The 13,164-nt window shown below is 41.2% G+C and overlaps 1 protein-coding gene across 3 annotated transcripts in view; it reads left to right on the forward strand.

Annotated features, from left to right (window-relative positions):
- LOC116735520 (carbonic anhydrase-related protein 10-like) overlaps positions 1 to 13,164 on the forward strand; it is a 121,345-nt gene that overhangs the window by 5,292 nt on the left and 102,889 nt on the right. The window lies entirely within an intron of this gene.

A 13,164-nucleotide genomic window follows, 5' to 3' on the forward strand; every position in this document is an offset into this window, starting at 1 on the left:
GACTAAACGTCTCTGAAACAAGAGAAGTTTGGCCTGAGCTAACTCCAGCCTTTTTATGGGCTATATGTAAACTTCTGTATTTTCTATGATCCCCTTATTATCCAGATGAGGCCGAAAAAGGTTTAGGACGTTCTGTCTGCCTCAGCAGAGACAGAAATTGGCTGCCATCTGAGGCACATTACAGCTGATAGTCCACTGCAGTTTAGGGGAGAACCAAAATGACTGGAACTTAGTCACAAACAGAGAGGTGGTGAAAATGATAGATGAGAGCGAGTATAGAAGAGCCTCCATGCTCCACCTATAAGCCTTTCTCTTGGCTGAAGAATGTCAGGCTACATCTTGAAATAATTTGCAGTATGCAGGACAGATGACAGCAGGGGCCGAGCCAGAGCGCTTGGCAGGGTAGCACTGACCACATATCGATACACCAGACACCTGACAAAAACAAAAAGTGAGCAATGAGCGAGCCTCATACGTCCAACCCTTTTCTTTTATTTATTTGCTAAATAAATCCATGAATATTATTTTGAATTTAATAAAGTCATTGTAGCTATTGCGGTTTGTGCAGAGCGTCATAAGCAGGCAGTCTTAAAAAAAGGACAAAACAGAATGGATTTTACTGAGACTGAAGTTCTATCTAGTAAAGAACCGTTCAAAAGAATTGGCTTGTTTTGTGACACCACTAGTGCCACCTAAGGTGATTAACAGGTCACTACACCTCTTAGGTTGGTCTTATTACATTCTTAGATGTTGTCATTTCTAAAGGAAAAAAAAGGAAAAATAATCAAACATACTAATTTGTGTCAAAATCAATTTAAATTGACCTCTTTTGGTCACCACAAATTGTTGTTGACATTTTTTTTTCTTGCTGTAATAACAGATACTCAGCCACTCCCTTCTGTGTAGAAGCTCACCTGAACATCCATCAGCTGCTGCTGGAAGCTTAAAAGTCCACCAGCATGGAACAAACATCCAGGGAGGAGTATTTAGGAGCTTCTTAGGCTGAAGAGGCGAACCCAGAAGTTCTGTTTAGAGGTGCTTTGACCTATGAGACAGACAAACAGGAAGAGCTAACAACCCGAGGGATGCTGGACGTTCACTGTGAAAGTGAACAACAGAAGCTCTGAGAGCAACTTTGAAAAGGTTGAGGTGTGTTTCCCTGTTCCACACTACGCTCCATTCTACTGTGGTGACGAGTTAACAGAAATATCCCTCAGCAGCAATAGAGACGCTAAGCTTCATAACTCTCTTTACTTTTGTAGTAGTTGGATGTTTCAGGTTAAAACTCATTAATGGTGACCTTAAGCTTTAGTCCAACACAATCTTGGCAGGTCACCAAACTGTCTTAGACTTTGTATAAGGACAGACAATAGATTTTAGAAGGCATGGTTTTTAGGTACCAGGTTAGAGAAACAGATTATTTTCTGGGTCTTGGTAAAGCCTTGCCTACTTTCTGACCAGCTCCACCGTCAGATGTCATGGAGCAATGGAGAAACTTTGGCAGAATGAAACCTGTCTCTGCCTCTCTTTCTGGCACTCACAATTACAAAAATTATTTTGCATTGTTTTACTTTTTCTTGACACAAAATATACGGGGAGTATTTAATAATCTACCAGAAAACCTAAATACATTTGACATTGTGATGAAGCTGAAGTGGCCCTTAAAACTAATAAAAGAGTGAAATACATACTGTGAATGAACAACAAACAACATTTTGTCCTGGAACCACAGGTTGAGAACCCTAAGGTTACTCAGTTTGTGGTGCTGAGGTCATCAAAGCAGTTGAACAGGTCCAGTGAGGCTGTGGGGTTGGCTGGGTGGGATTTGGGATTCTTGAAGACTGAAATTATCAGGCTGCTTGGTTTATACTTTGGGTTGGTGCCTTTGGACTTGGCAGAATGGGGTTTGCTCTCGGCCTCAAGTGGTCCGTCAACCCCCCCGGACTGCTTAAACGCTTAAGACCGCTGGAAGACCACTGGAGACGAAGGGAGGGTTAAACTAAGGAGACCAGAGACTGTATTATAAGTTATAACTATAAAGAAGATTGAAGTTCTTAACATAAAGCAACATTTATGTTGGAGTAATAGAGAAATTGGTCTGGCTGAAGGTTCAGAACAAACAACGTTGAGGCCATTGTTGCCCCCCCCACACACACACACACACACCCACACACGACACAGGCATTTTCAAAGCTGTTTTCCAAACCAGTCTTTGTGTGTTTTGAAGGAGTTTTAGAGTTGAGGATCTGTCTGTCTGAGCATACTTATGTTTCCCGTGTGCAGCAATGCCAAGAATCAATATCTGTCAAATAAAACCCTAAGCTAAGACATTCCAGGAAAGACTTTGCCTTTAGAGATTTTCTAGGAGAACATCAGATATGTCAGTGCTTCTCTGAAGCAAGTCAAGGTGGGTTTAGTCCCTACTAAGATTGTAAATGCCTTTCTAGGGAGGTATTTGAGACCTGGCCCAGTGGAGGAGGCCCTCAAGGCTCACCCAAGACCTGCTCACATCTCGTAGCTGCCTTAGGAACGCCTGAGGGTCGTCTCAGATCAGCATGAGGGGAGGACAGAGGTCTGGGGATGTCTGCAGACGAGCTGTCTCCATGACGCTGTATTGAAAAGGCATTCGAGTGATGGACGCTGACCTCAAAAGTCCGGCAGAGCTCTCATATCTAAAACCGTTTCCTGTAACTGTTCCCACAGGTTGCTGTTGCATCGCATCAAATTAGTGTGTGTGTGTCCAGTCTGTCAATTAGAACTTCTACACTGAATGTGGCTGAGATCAAAGTATCCCATGAACAATAACATACACTTATTGCAGTATCATAAGAGCATCAAAACCTTGCTAAAACCCAAACATGCACTGCTTGTGTGTTTTATGGAATGCGTGTTTGTAAGGTGTTTGGTCTGTTCATGCATCCCTAAGTGGTTTTTTGAAAGCACCAGTTATTATCTAGTAATTGTGTGTATTTTGTGTTGCTGCACAGACATTCAGCCTCTGCTGTTTGCTCTTCTCTTCCTGGTTATCCAGGCTGTTTCTCAGCAGCTTGTATTTCTTCTCCGAAGTGAAAGTGAGACTGGGAGCGGTGGTAGAGGGCCAGCCTCTCCTAGCTGGGGATCGTTAGGAGAGGCTGTAATTAATTTATTTCAAATTGAGAGCTTTTTGTGTTTCTGTACATCGCCTCCGTCCATGTTGATGTCAGCTGATCTCCGTCACCCTCTGTCATTCCCCATCCTGTCTCTGTCGCTCCCCGCAGCAGGTTGAGGGGCGTCAGGTTCATCTTCAGTTGTACGGTTCTTATGTATTTTTGATCACATCTGAGTCTGGTTGTCTCCCTGTCTCCTTTCATCTGCTTCCTCTGCTCGGCTGTATTCTCTCTCATCTCTGCTGCCCTTTCAGCTTCTCTCCCTCCTCATTTTTGCCTCTTTGCTAATATTTCTTACATATCCACTTTTTCTATTGCCTTAACCTCCCCATCTATTATCCACCAACCTCTTGTAATTTTCCCCTAACTTCTTAATTCATGAAGTAGTACGTTTGTTATGCTTTTTCTCCCCTGCCTTTGCCTTCAGACCTGGAGATGTCTGAGTCAGTCAGCTGAGTTTACCGTCTCCTAGGGGATAAGCTGAACTCTCAGAGGAAACCTGGAGTCTGGTCTGTGGTTGGACTAGTCTGACAAGATTGATTCCTAAATAAACATTTAGCTGACGGTAGACCTGATGTTAGAGATGTTATTTTTAAAATTATGTTTCAAAATAAGTTGTTGCTGAGTGTTTTTGACATGCTGTCTGATGCTGATCACGCTGAAAATCAGTTGGATGGATGAAAAAGAGCCTGACGTGTAATATATAGCACACTATTCCAGTAGCCATTGCCAGGCTTGCTGTTCCTCTTTTGTACAGTAAGTTATTGCTGATATAATTCAAACTATCTGACATCCTTTCATCTTCTTGGAAAAATTCAATTCTGTCATGTGATTGCGACTAGTTAACGTGAAACGTCAAAAATCATGCCGAGTAAAGAATCATCCACTTGATGCGACCCCTACTGCCTGGTGCTGCATAAGTTATTTAACCATCCCGCAGTCTGAGGTTGACGCTCAGGAAGAGCGATGTGAGTGTCCCATCAGCCTGGCAGTTCCTGAAATGACAAAAAAAATCCAGAAAAACATAGAAAGTGTAAAAGCGCACACAGCGTCCACTCACAGCTTCCTGGAATTGAGGGATAGTTAAGAAACAATGGAATAAAAACACTTCAGTCACATTAAAATGTGATTAAAAGGAAGTATTATGTGTTTTCCAGCTACATAGAATAATTTTATAGCACACTTAAGTAACTATGTTACCTTTTGTCATAAAAATGCCATATATATCAAACATGACATAAAAGAAATTTGACTTTGTCATTTAATGCCTTGAAATTGGGCCTCTGTCTCTTTAAAAACCCCTGCTCTTTCTGAAACTCTGCCTTCAGGAAGTCATCACAACATGGCTCCTCTATTAACCCTTTAACAACGTTTTTAGCAGCGTTGTATGGAGAAGTAGCTGCTAGAATGAGCTCAGCAGATGCTCAGTTCCACCAGGTGTTTGCTAATTGCTGCTGGCTAGTCTGAAGGAGTTGAGTTGGGAGGTCACAGGGGAGAGGGCGGCTCTGTGAGGAGGAAGCTTGGATTCTGTCTTTGAGCTGCAGCTCAAAGACGGCGCACGGTTCCTCCAAGCGTTTTGCACAGCTGAATGGTTGCCATGGAGATTAAAGAATTTCTTAAAAATGCATGAAAGAATCAAAGCAACACTCTAGGTATGTTTTTGATGAGGGAATAATATTATAGCTTAATGTAGAGCTAAAAAAAAAGTGAATTTTGCACAATGCTGCGCCTTTAAAGTCCAGGATGTGTCTGTATTGTGTTCTGTTGCTGTTGGCCTTAGAAAGAGATTCTACTGTGTCATCTGTATTCAGTCCAGTCATATTTATGATGGATTAAATCACAAATGCTGGCTGTCCTAAGAGTATCACTGGTAACCTCCTGACTTCTGTTTCAGTTCCACATATCTATTTAGACTTTGTTTTGTTTTTACAAAAACGGTTCAATTTGCGAAATATTTCCTCCCACTTGTTTGATGGATTCTGTCTTCCTGTTAGAATCAAAATGCACAGTAAGTCGTTTAACGTCCTCTCGCCCGGAACGTTAGCTGGAGATAGGCACCAGCACCTCCCGACCCCACTAGGGGACAAGGGTGTTGGAAAATGGATGGATGGATGGATGGATGGTAAGTTGTTTAAATATCTCATGCTGCCAGATAAAAGAAATACCTCAAAGAATTTTTCTCGCATTTTCTCCCATCTGTGACTTCATGAAGAAGCGAGTTGTGTTTTGTTGGCCAGCAGGTCTGAAAGCGGCCGCCCAGAGAGGCGGCGGGAATGTGGACTGCTTTTGGCTTCAGTCTGCAGGATTTGGATTCTGTATTCCCTTCAAACTTTGAGTGTGTCTCCTCTCTTGGCGGCGTGCGGCAGACTGAATAAACAGTCGGGTTGCCATTCTCCAACACAAGCTGTCTGCCCAACATTATTAATGGTAGCAGAGAGTGGGTAGCCTTTTTGAAGTACCAACGTCTTGGAGAGAGACTGCAAACGCTAGTTTATATTTAACCCTGACTTGCAGGAAGTGGGAGCAATATATGGCCTGTTAAACAGTAATCAATCATTTCTTAAGATAGCATCGGAATAATTTAATAGAGTGCTGTTTTTTTATGTGCCAGCTCCACAGCCTTTATCTTCCACATTCTGCTTTGAATATTCCCTCCAAAGCTTTCCTTGTCTGAATGTTGGTTTGATGTTTTTTAACCTGAATCAACTGAAGCTTGAAGGAGTCTAGATGGAGTATGGAATATGGTAAACAAGGCAACCTATTGTTTGTGTGCTCCCTCTGAGATAAAACCTGTGTTTCAGTGAGCCTGAAGAGCTGAAGACGGAGGAAGTGTCTGTCAGGGAAGTGTTTATGAGGAAGAGAGGAAGAAAAGCGGGCGCTCGGGGGAGCTGCCCTTTCCTCCTGATACATCTCCACTCCTGCTCCAACCGTGTGTTTCTCTGAGTGTGTCCAGGCACACCAGGCTCTAAAACGGGGAGGAAAAGTGAGGGAGCACCCAAGGGGTTCTCAGCTCCTGCCAGCGTCAACAGCCGGAAAAGGGATTAGAATTAAAAGGAAAACCAATGCAATTCCTCCCTTAATTATTGGGTTTAATTGAGTGTTTAAGGATCTTTATGGTGTTTTTGTCCTTTTTATGAAGCGGCTAATTTTCAGCACTGGCTGTTATTGTTCCACAGTGGGGAAATGTCTGTGCAAGGGCAGCAAACTGACAGACAGTCAAAGCAAGAAGATTTACTCAAAGATAGAAATATAAAATAACAGAGTAAAGATCCCTCATCACTGTTTGGATTGAATCTATTTCTTGGTTTTAAAACTCAGTGAAGGTTTAGTAATCCGCATTTTGCAGATTACTATAGGGGCAGTATTATGTAAATTTGACTTTTTGGAGCTTTATGGCAACCATTCAGCTGTTAAAACGCCTGAGTGGTCCGAGCCCCGCCTTTGAAGACGGAGCTCCTCCTCAGAGCTGCAGCTTCCTAGGTTAAGAGCTTCCTCCTCACAGAGCCGCCCTCTCCCCTGCCACTCCTCCACTCAACTCCTTCAGACTAGCCCAATTATCAAACACCTAGTGGAACTGTAGAACTGTTTAGCTCATTATAGCAGCTGCTTCTCAGTGAAACGCTGGGGAAAAGGTTGTTAAAGTGTTGATAGAGGAGCCATGCTGTTATGACTTCCTGAAGACGGAGTTTCTGTAAGAGCAGGAGTTTTTAAAGAGACAGAGGCCCAATTTCAATGTGTTAAATTACAAAGTCAAAAGATTTTATGTCATTTTTGATACATACTGTATTTTTAGGTACTTGATTGTGGTATAAAATGACACTATGTGCCTGAAAAACATAACACTGCCCTTTTAAATGCACCATTAGAAGACTAGAATGAATACATTCATGCCGATGAGTGGATGTTAACTTTGGTCTTACAAGTAGGAGTTTCCTAGATCCCATTTGAGATAAAGAGACAGAAAAAGTGAGGAGTTTTGACAGACGCCATCATCTCATATGTATTTGTGTATGAACGGGTTTTATTCCTGAGTCTGTCTGCTTTGGGTGTCATATCACAGCTCAGGGTTGCTTTCTTTTGAGTGTGCTGTAAGTAGGACACCAAGTTAGTGATCAGAAGGGCCTCTGCCTTCCTCCATCTCTCTCTCACTTTTGGGTGCCCCCCCCCCCACACACACACACACTGAGACTGTTCTTATGTATATATTTCCCTCTCTTTGTCATTGTCATGCAGTTTCCCTCGCCATGCCTTTCCCCTTCTCATTCTGTCTCCATCAACCCTCTCTGGCTCAAAGCCTCTCATACTCACACTCTCATTCTCTCATGCACACGTCGCACGGCCACAAGAGAGGGAAAAAAGTGTAAGAAATGAAGAGAAGTAGCAGGATCAAGAGGAAAGAGGAGAAGGAGAAGGAGGAGGAGGAGGAAACTACATTCCTCCCACGCAGTAGAGCTGATAGGAGCAAATTTAGATGGGACCAAAGGACAGAGGAACAGTGAGGCTGGAGGAAGAAAGAGGAGAATAAAGGACAAAAGAGAGAATAGAATCAGGGGAAGGGAATGAGGAATGAAGTTATAATACTCTGTCTTAATAATCTCATTCTACTTGCACAGAATGCCTGATGGCGGCCTGCTGCATTTTTTTTTCAATTACTTAGCAAAGTAATGACATTAGAGCTGGTTCTAGCAGTGATTATGACACGGCTGCTATTTGTTCCTATTTAACCGGACCGCCGTGGGATGGACGGGAATCGGCTCTGTGGAATAATGTGTCTGCCATCTGCACATCAGCTCCTATTTTAGCCGGAAGGTGGAATGTGTCTTATTGCTGGGACACTTTCTGATGTTTCTATTACAAGGTGTGGGTGTAATTAAAATGTCCCCACTGCCATTTCTAAACAGCTTCCACCCAGGCAGCGACGTTTACTACTGGAAAAAAAAAAGAGTTTGACTCACTTATCTGTATCTTTCACACGTATTCATAATGCAGCAATATGCAGCGCTTATATCACCCACACCAGAAAACACACGAGGGGAGGAGTGAAATGTATTTTTTGTAGATGTGAAACTTTCCACCAGCTGCTGTGATGATGTTGGTTAGCTCTGAAAGCATCTACTCTGGCCCCAGAACCAGGTTCTGTCCCTGCAGAACGTCGCTGCTGCTGTCTGGGGCAGATGACTCGCTCCTCCACATTTCACACACACCAGAAAACCTGATTAGTTCTTCTTACTTAAAAAAAAAAAAAAAAAAACTATATGCAAACTCATTGCCTCAAAATTTTTAGTGTTCATTGTTTGATTGAGTAAGATAATTAACTTGTGCAATTTTAGTGAGTGACAAACTAAGGTAATAGTAGCACCTATCAGCACTCATATAATTTGAAAGGCAGTTCTACCATGTGCTCAGGAAAGAGTTTTCTTTTTTAGTTTTAACTTTAAAGAAAAAAAGTTCCCCAAATTGATCTCTCCCATTATTCTGGTGTTTTACAAAAGAAACAAAAGTGTTGGTAAATCTAAGAGTTTAGTCTGATTATTTTTTTTATGCAGTGTATAAATATTTGGTTGTAGCTGGATGTCGTTGTTTTTTGCTTCTCAAGTAACTGAGCACAGTTGTTACTTTAATTATGTTATTAGTGAAGTTTGATGGCTGAAATGTCATCTATATGAAGGAGGAATTGCACTCCCACAGCATAATAATAATAATAATAATAATAATAATAATAATAATAATAATAATAATAATAATAATAATAATAATAATAATAATAACATATTTTATATCTTTTGTGTTTTTTATTGTTTGTAATCCAGTTAAAGTTCTTTGACTGACTCGGTTAGCTTGACTGTCCGCCTGCATTTCAAGTCATCCCTGATCCTTCAGTGGTCAAACTCTCCATCCAGTTTTCAAACACTGGGTTGGGTTTTAGTTTCAGTTGATGAACACAGACAGGACTGAACTGTGCTGATCAAATATCTCAGCCTTTGCTGTCTGTCTGGAAGAAGAATAAAAAAAAAAGAAGAAGAAGAAGCTCAGAGCCGCAGACATCATTGTGATGCTGTCCTTGAGTCCTTGAAGAACGATGAAACTGTCCATCATCGGATACTTGTGGGACTCACTTAAGTCAGCGAGAACAGGAAGCTGAAAGAGAAAAACGGAGCCCTGTCTCATTACTCCTCTTTCAGGAGGTGGGCCTTTTTGGTTCAGGCTCAAAGTAAAATGTCCTGCTAATTTCAGATGCTAGAAGGGAACATTGGGCCGGCTGGGTGCCGAGTTCATCCCTCGGAGAGCAGAATTTAAATCATTTTTCTCACGTCAAAAGGCCAGTGCAGATGCCCGATGTCTCTTCCATGCTGTGCAGTGTTTCTGAGTGAAATTACTTCAGGCGTGCTGGAAAAGATGTTGATAAAGACAAAACTCAACAGGTTAGGAATACATCCCAGTTATTAGCATCCACTGAAAGCAGCATGTCAATGCTCAAAAGGCTTTCAGCTGTTTATTATTATTGCTATTATTATTGCATCTGTACTTTTTATTGAACCATACAGACTTGGCAAGCAATACCACTTAGATTTGGGCTTTCTCCCACAACCACGCCCACTAACCCCGCCCACCACACCACCACAGACATAAACCAGGCCTGAGTTGTTTGAGGACTAACTGAAAAGCAGAATTCTAAACTTTGTCATGTTAACCAGCTACAGTTTAAAGCAGATGTGTGGTAATCTGGCTATACAGCTACACAGCAGGTCTGCTGGTGTCGCCATAGCAATAGCTCACTCGATCACACAGAAACAGACCACCTAGAGTTTCTCTAATTCAAGCAAATGTAACACTAGCACACTTTCCATTTACCACTGCCTAGCAGCTTGAGTCAGAATTAGGAAAATAGAATTCATACAAAAACCACATGAAGACAAGCCATGGAAATTAGAAATGAAAAACAGCAAAATAAATAAATTGACCAAACCAAGTTTGCTCACTATGGTAAGCTAAGACTGAATCTACTTTGTCCATTCTGACGAATCTGTTCCAAATGCATCTTTGTCTTCCAAAAATCGCTCTTGTGATTGTTAGCTTAAGGGAAACGTCTTTGTCTTGTTTTGTTGTTGTTGTTTGTTGCTTTGCTTTAGTGAAGGGATCTGCAGGCTGCGACTCCAGAGTCACAAGTGGCTCTTTAGACCTTTCACAATGTCTGAAGAGCCTTGTGGAATAACTTTGGTTGAAAATAATAGAGATTGAATATATTATAATACTAACCAATTCAGGTTTTAGCAGTTTTCACTTTTTTTTTCATGGAATAATTTCCTTGAATTTCCTCAAGTAAATGACAGTCAATATACTTTTAACTTTTTTTTAAAATTTAGATCTGAATGCAATAAGTGTTGAATGGCAGCAGCATCACCTCCTCCTGGGTGAGCATAGCATGTGTCATAGTGTTGTTGACTTTGGAACAACCCTTCATACTTACCATGCATGTAGTAACAATGAAAAGGACAATAGAACAGTAGAACCTGAACCTGAACCTGAACCTGAACCTGAACCTGAACCTGAACCTGGCTCTGTGTGAACGACCACCTGCCACCACCTGGGAGTTTCCAAATACAGAGCACACACACAGTTAAACACAAAAGCATTGATCCAGGATTACATTCTGTGTCAGAGGACCAGTAGAGAGTTAATGGCAGCAGTAGCTTCTAGGACAGGAACACAGCTAAGCAGATAAGCTCTGAGCTCATTTTCCAGTCTACAGGATGGAATTGAGCACATGCAATTTGTTGCAGCAAAAGATCAGTCAACAGCTCTGCATAGGAAAGAGACAGGATCAAACACTGAAAGGCAGAGCCAAGTGTATCATCTATAGAAGGAGAACATTTCAGTTATTGCAGCAGCAGCTCAGCTTCCTTCAGGAAGAAATCCAAGCTAAAGAGAAGGCCAAGCCAGACGTATCTTCTATGAAGAAAACGACAGAGAGAACAGACAGCTAATGTCAGTAATACTGCATTCAGTAAACAAATGGATGGTAGTAGGAGGAAGTCATAGTGTTCCTCACTTTGATCACTTTGTCCTCCAGCAGATAAGTCTTCAGCAGGAAGCCGATAGAGATAGTCATTCTAAGCCATTCTTCATAGAAAAATGAAGCCTTAGACACACAAGTAGGACCAATCACAATACAACTATCATAATAATAAGACTGGTGAATAGTCAATAACTCTTAGATTTTTAACATCATTGTTCACAAAGGAGAATGTCTTGCAGAGAAGCATTTCTCTGTGAGCGTTTGGTAAAACCAACACAGAGGAAGGCAGGGAGGGAGTGGGACTGTTTACCAGATGCACACAATCCTTGTTTAAAGACGGCGGTCTGCATCACTTTTGTGCATGCAATCAACTGCACTCGTAGTCTATGTAGACCACGTGCAACATGCCCACTTACTGCATGTACAATTGATCTCAGGCCAGATTTATCAGGTACCATGGTTTGAGCGTGTGTTTTGTTTTTATGGTTGGATCCCAACAGCTGGAATCCAACTTTGTTTCTCATTAAACAAGGAATCAGTACTTAAGATGGAGCTTGCAAATTAAGATATAGTTTTGCTTGTGTGTTTTCACATTTTGCCACATCACTCATGTCTTTGTTTTGCCTGGATATATTGAGACAGACCCACACACAGCAGTTTATAGTTTTGAAATGAAGGGAATGTACTGTACATGGTTTATAACACATTTTACTGAGTAAAACCTGGATGGGCTTCACTGTGTAGAATCATCTTCACTGCTTTTAGAGCTGCAGCCCTTTTAGGGTATGTCTAAAAGGCATACCGTAAAATACTGCCATATGGAATACTCTGTATTATTGGTGAGAAAAATACGGCAAATTGTTTTTGATATTGCAAGAACAATAAAGACCAATAATTCATTTTTATAACAATATAATATGGCAAGTATCTTTATTCTTAACAATAAAGGAAAACCAGTAAGCAGTTGCCAAGCCAGCAGATTTTTAGATTAAAGATAAAAACTGTACATTACACTTGTTAGCGCTGTTCATCAATGATAAAGAATATATCTTGGTTTCAGCTTTTGAACCAGTTGCCTAAAACTTGGCCACCCTACTGCAGAATGCACCAACATGCCTGTTCAAATTTTATGCTTCTGCAGATTTTTACATCCTATTGTTATGATGGTCAGGCCGAGGTGGGAGAGTTTGAAGTTTCTATTCAACTTCAAGCTGGGTGTGTAAAAAAAATAAAAAATAAAAGAAACAAAAACCTGTAATCCCCAACGCTCAAATGAGTAAAGTGTTTTCGTACAGCAGCATGTGATTATGCAAAGTTGTCATCGGGTTATGAGCGTGATATTGAAGTCACAGCTGTGTTGATTCTCTTGCAGAGGTGCACATTTGTGGAATCCATGGTGTGTCTGAGCTGTTTCATTTGTTTAGATTTTATTTCCCCCAACATGTCCAAAAACTATGAAAATCTGATTTATGTGGATAACAAACTGGCTACAGAGACTCATGCATAAGAAAGTGATGTTTCCAAACCAAAGGCTGATAGGATCAACTTAAATTAATGCTATTTATTAATCTTGAAATGTGCAGCACATGTAATATTTTCTCACAAACACAGAGAAGCTGATCAAACATTTCACTTAGAAGAGCAACGAGGAGGCATGGCGTTGCCGGCAAGTTGCCAACAGCACTCTGTGGCTCTGCTGGGTGAAGTTGCCTGCTTGAGTGGACTGGAATGATTCAATTTTGATTTATCTTTATACAATGAGTGTGATGTTTTATTTAAATGTAAAAAAAAGTCTCAGATTTTCTTGTTCTTGTGCTAGTCTTCCATGTAATATCGCTCAAAGTCAGTAAGACTCAGTGGAAAACATTTGATTCTAGGGCTGCTTGCTTCGGTTGTTGTGATCATAAATATGCTAAACTATGGATGGCTTTTCACCAACACACATTTAAGTATTTCATTTAAATGTGGGCAAAGTGTCCGTTCAAAGCAGCCAGTGTTTGG

The sequence above is a fragment of the Xiphophorus hellerii genome, chromosome 16 (genome assembly GCF_003331165.1).
Source record: "Xiphophorus hellerii strain 12219 chromosome 16, Xiphophorus_hellerii-4.1, whole genome shotgun sequence".
In the NCBI taxonomy this organism is placed as follows: domain Eukaryota; kingdom Metazoa; phylum Chordata; class Actinopteri; order Cyprinodontiformes; family Poeciliidae; genus Xiphophorus; species Xiphophorus hellerii.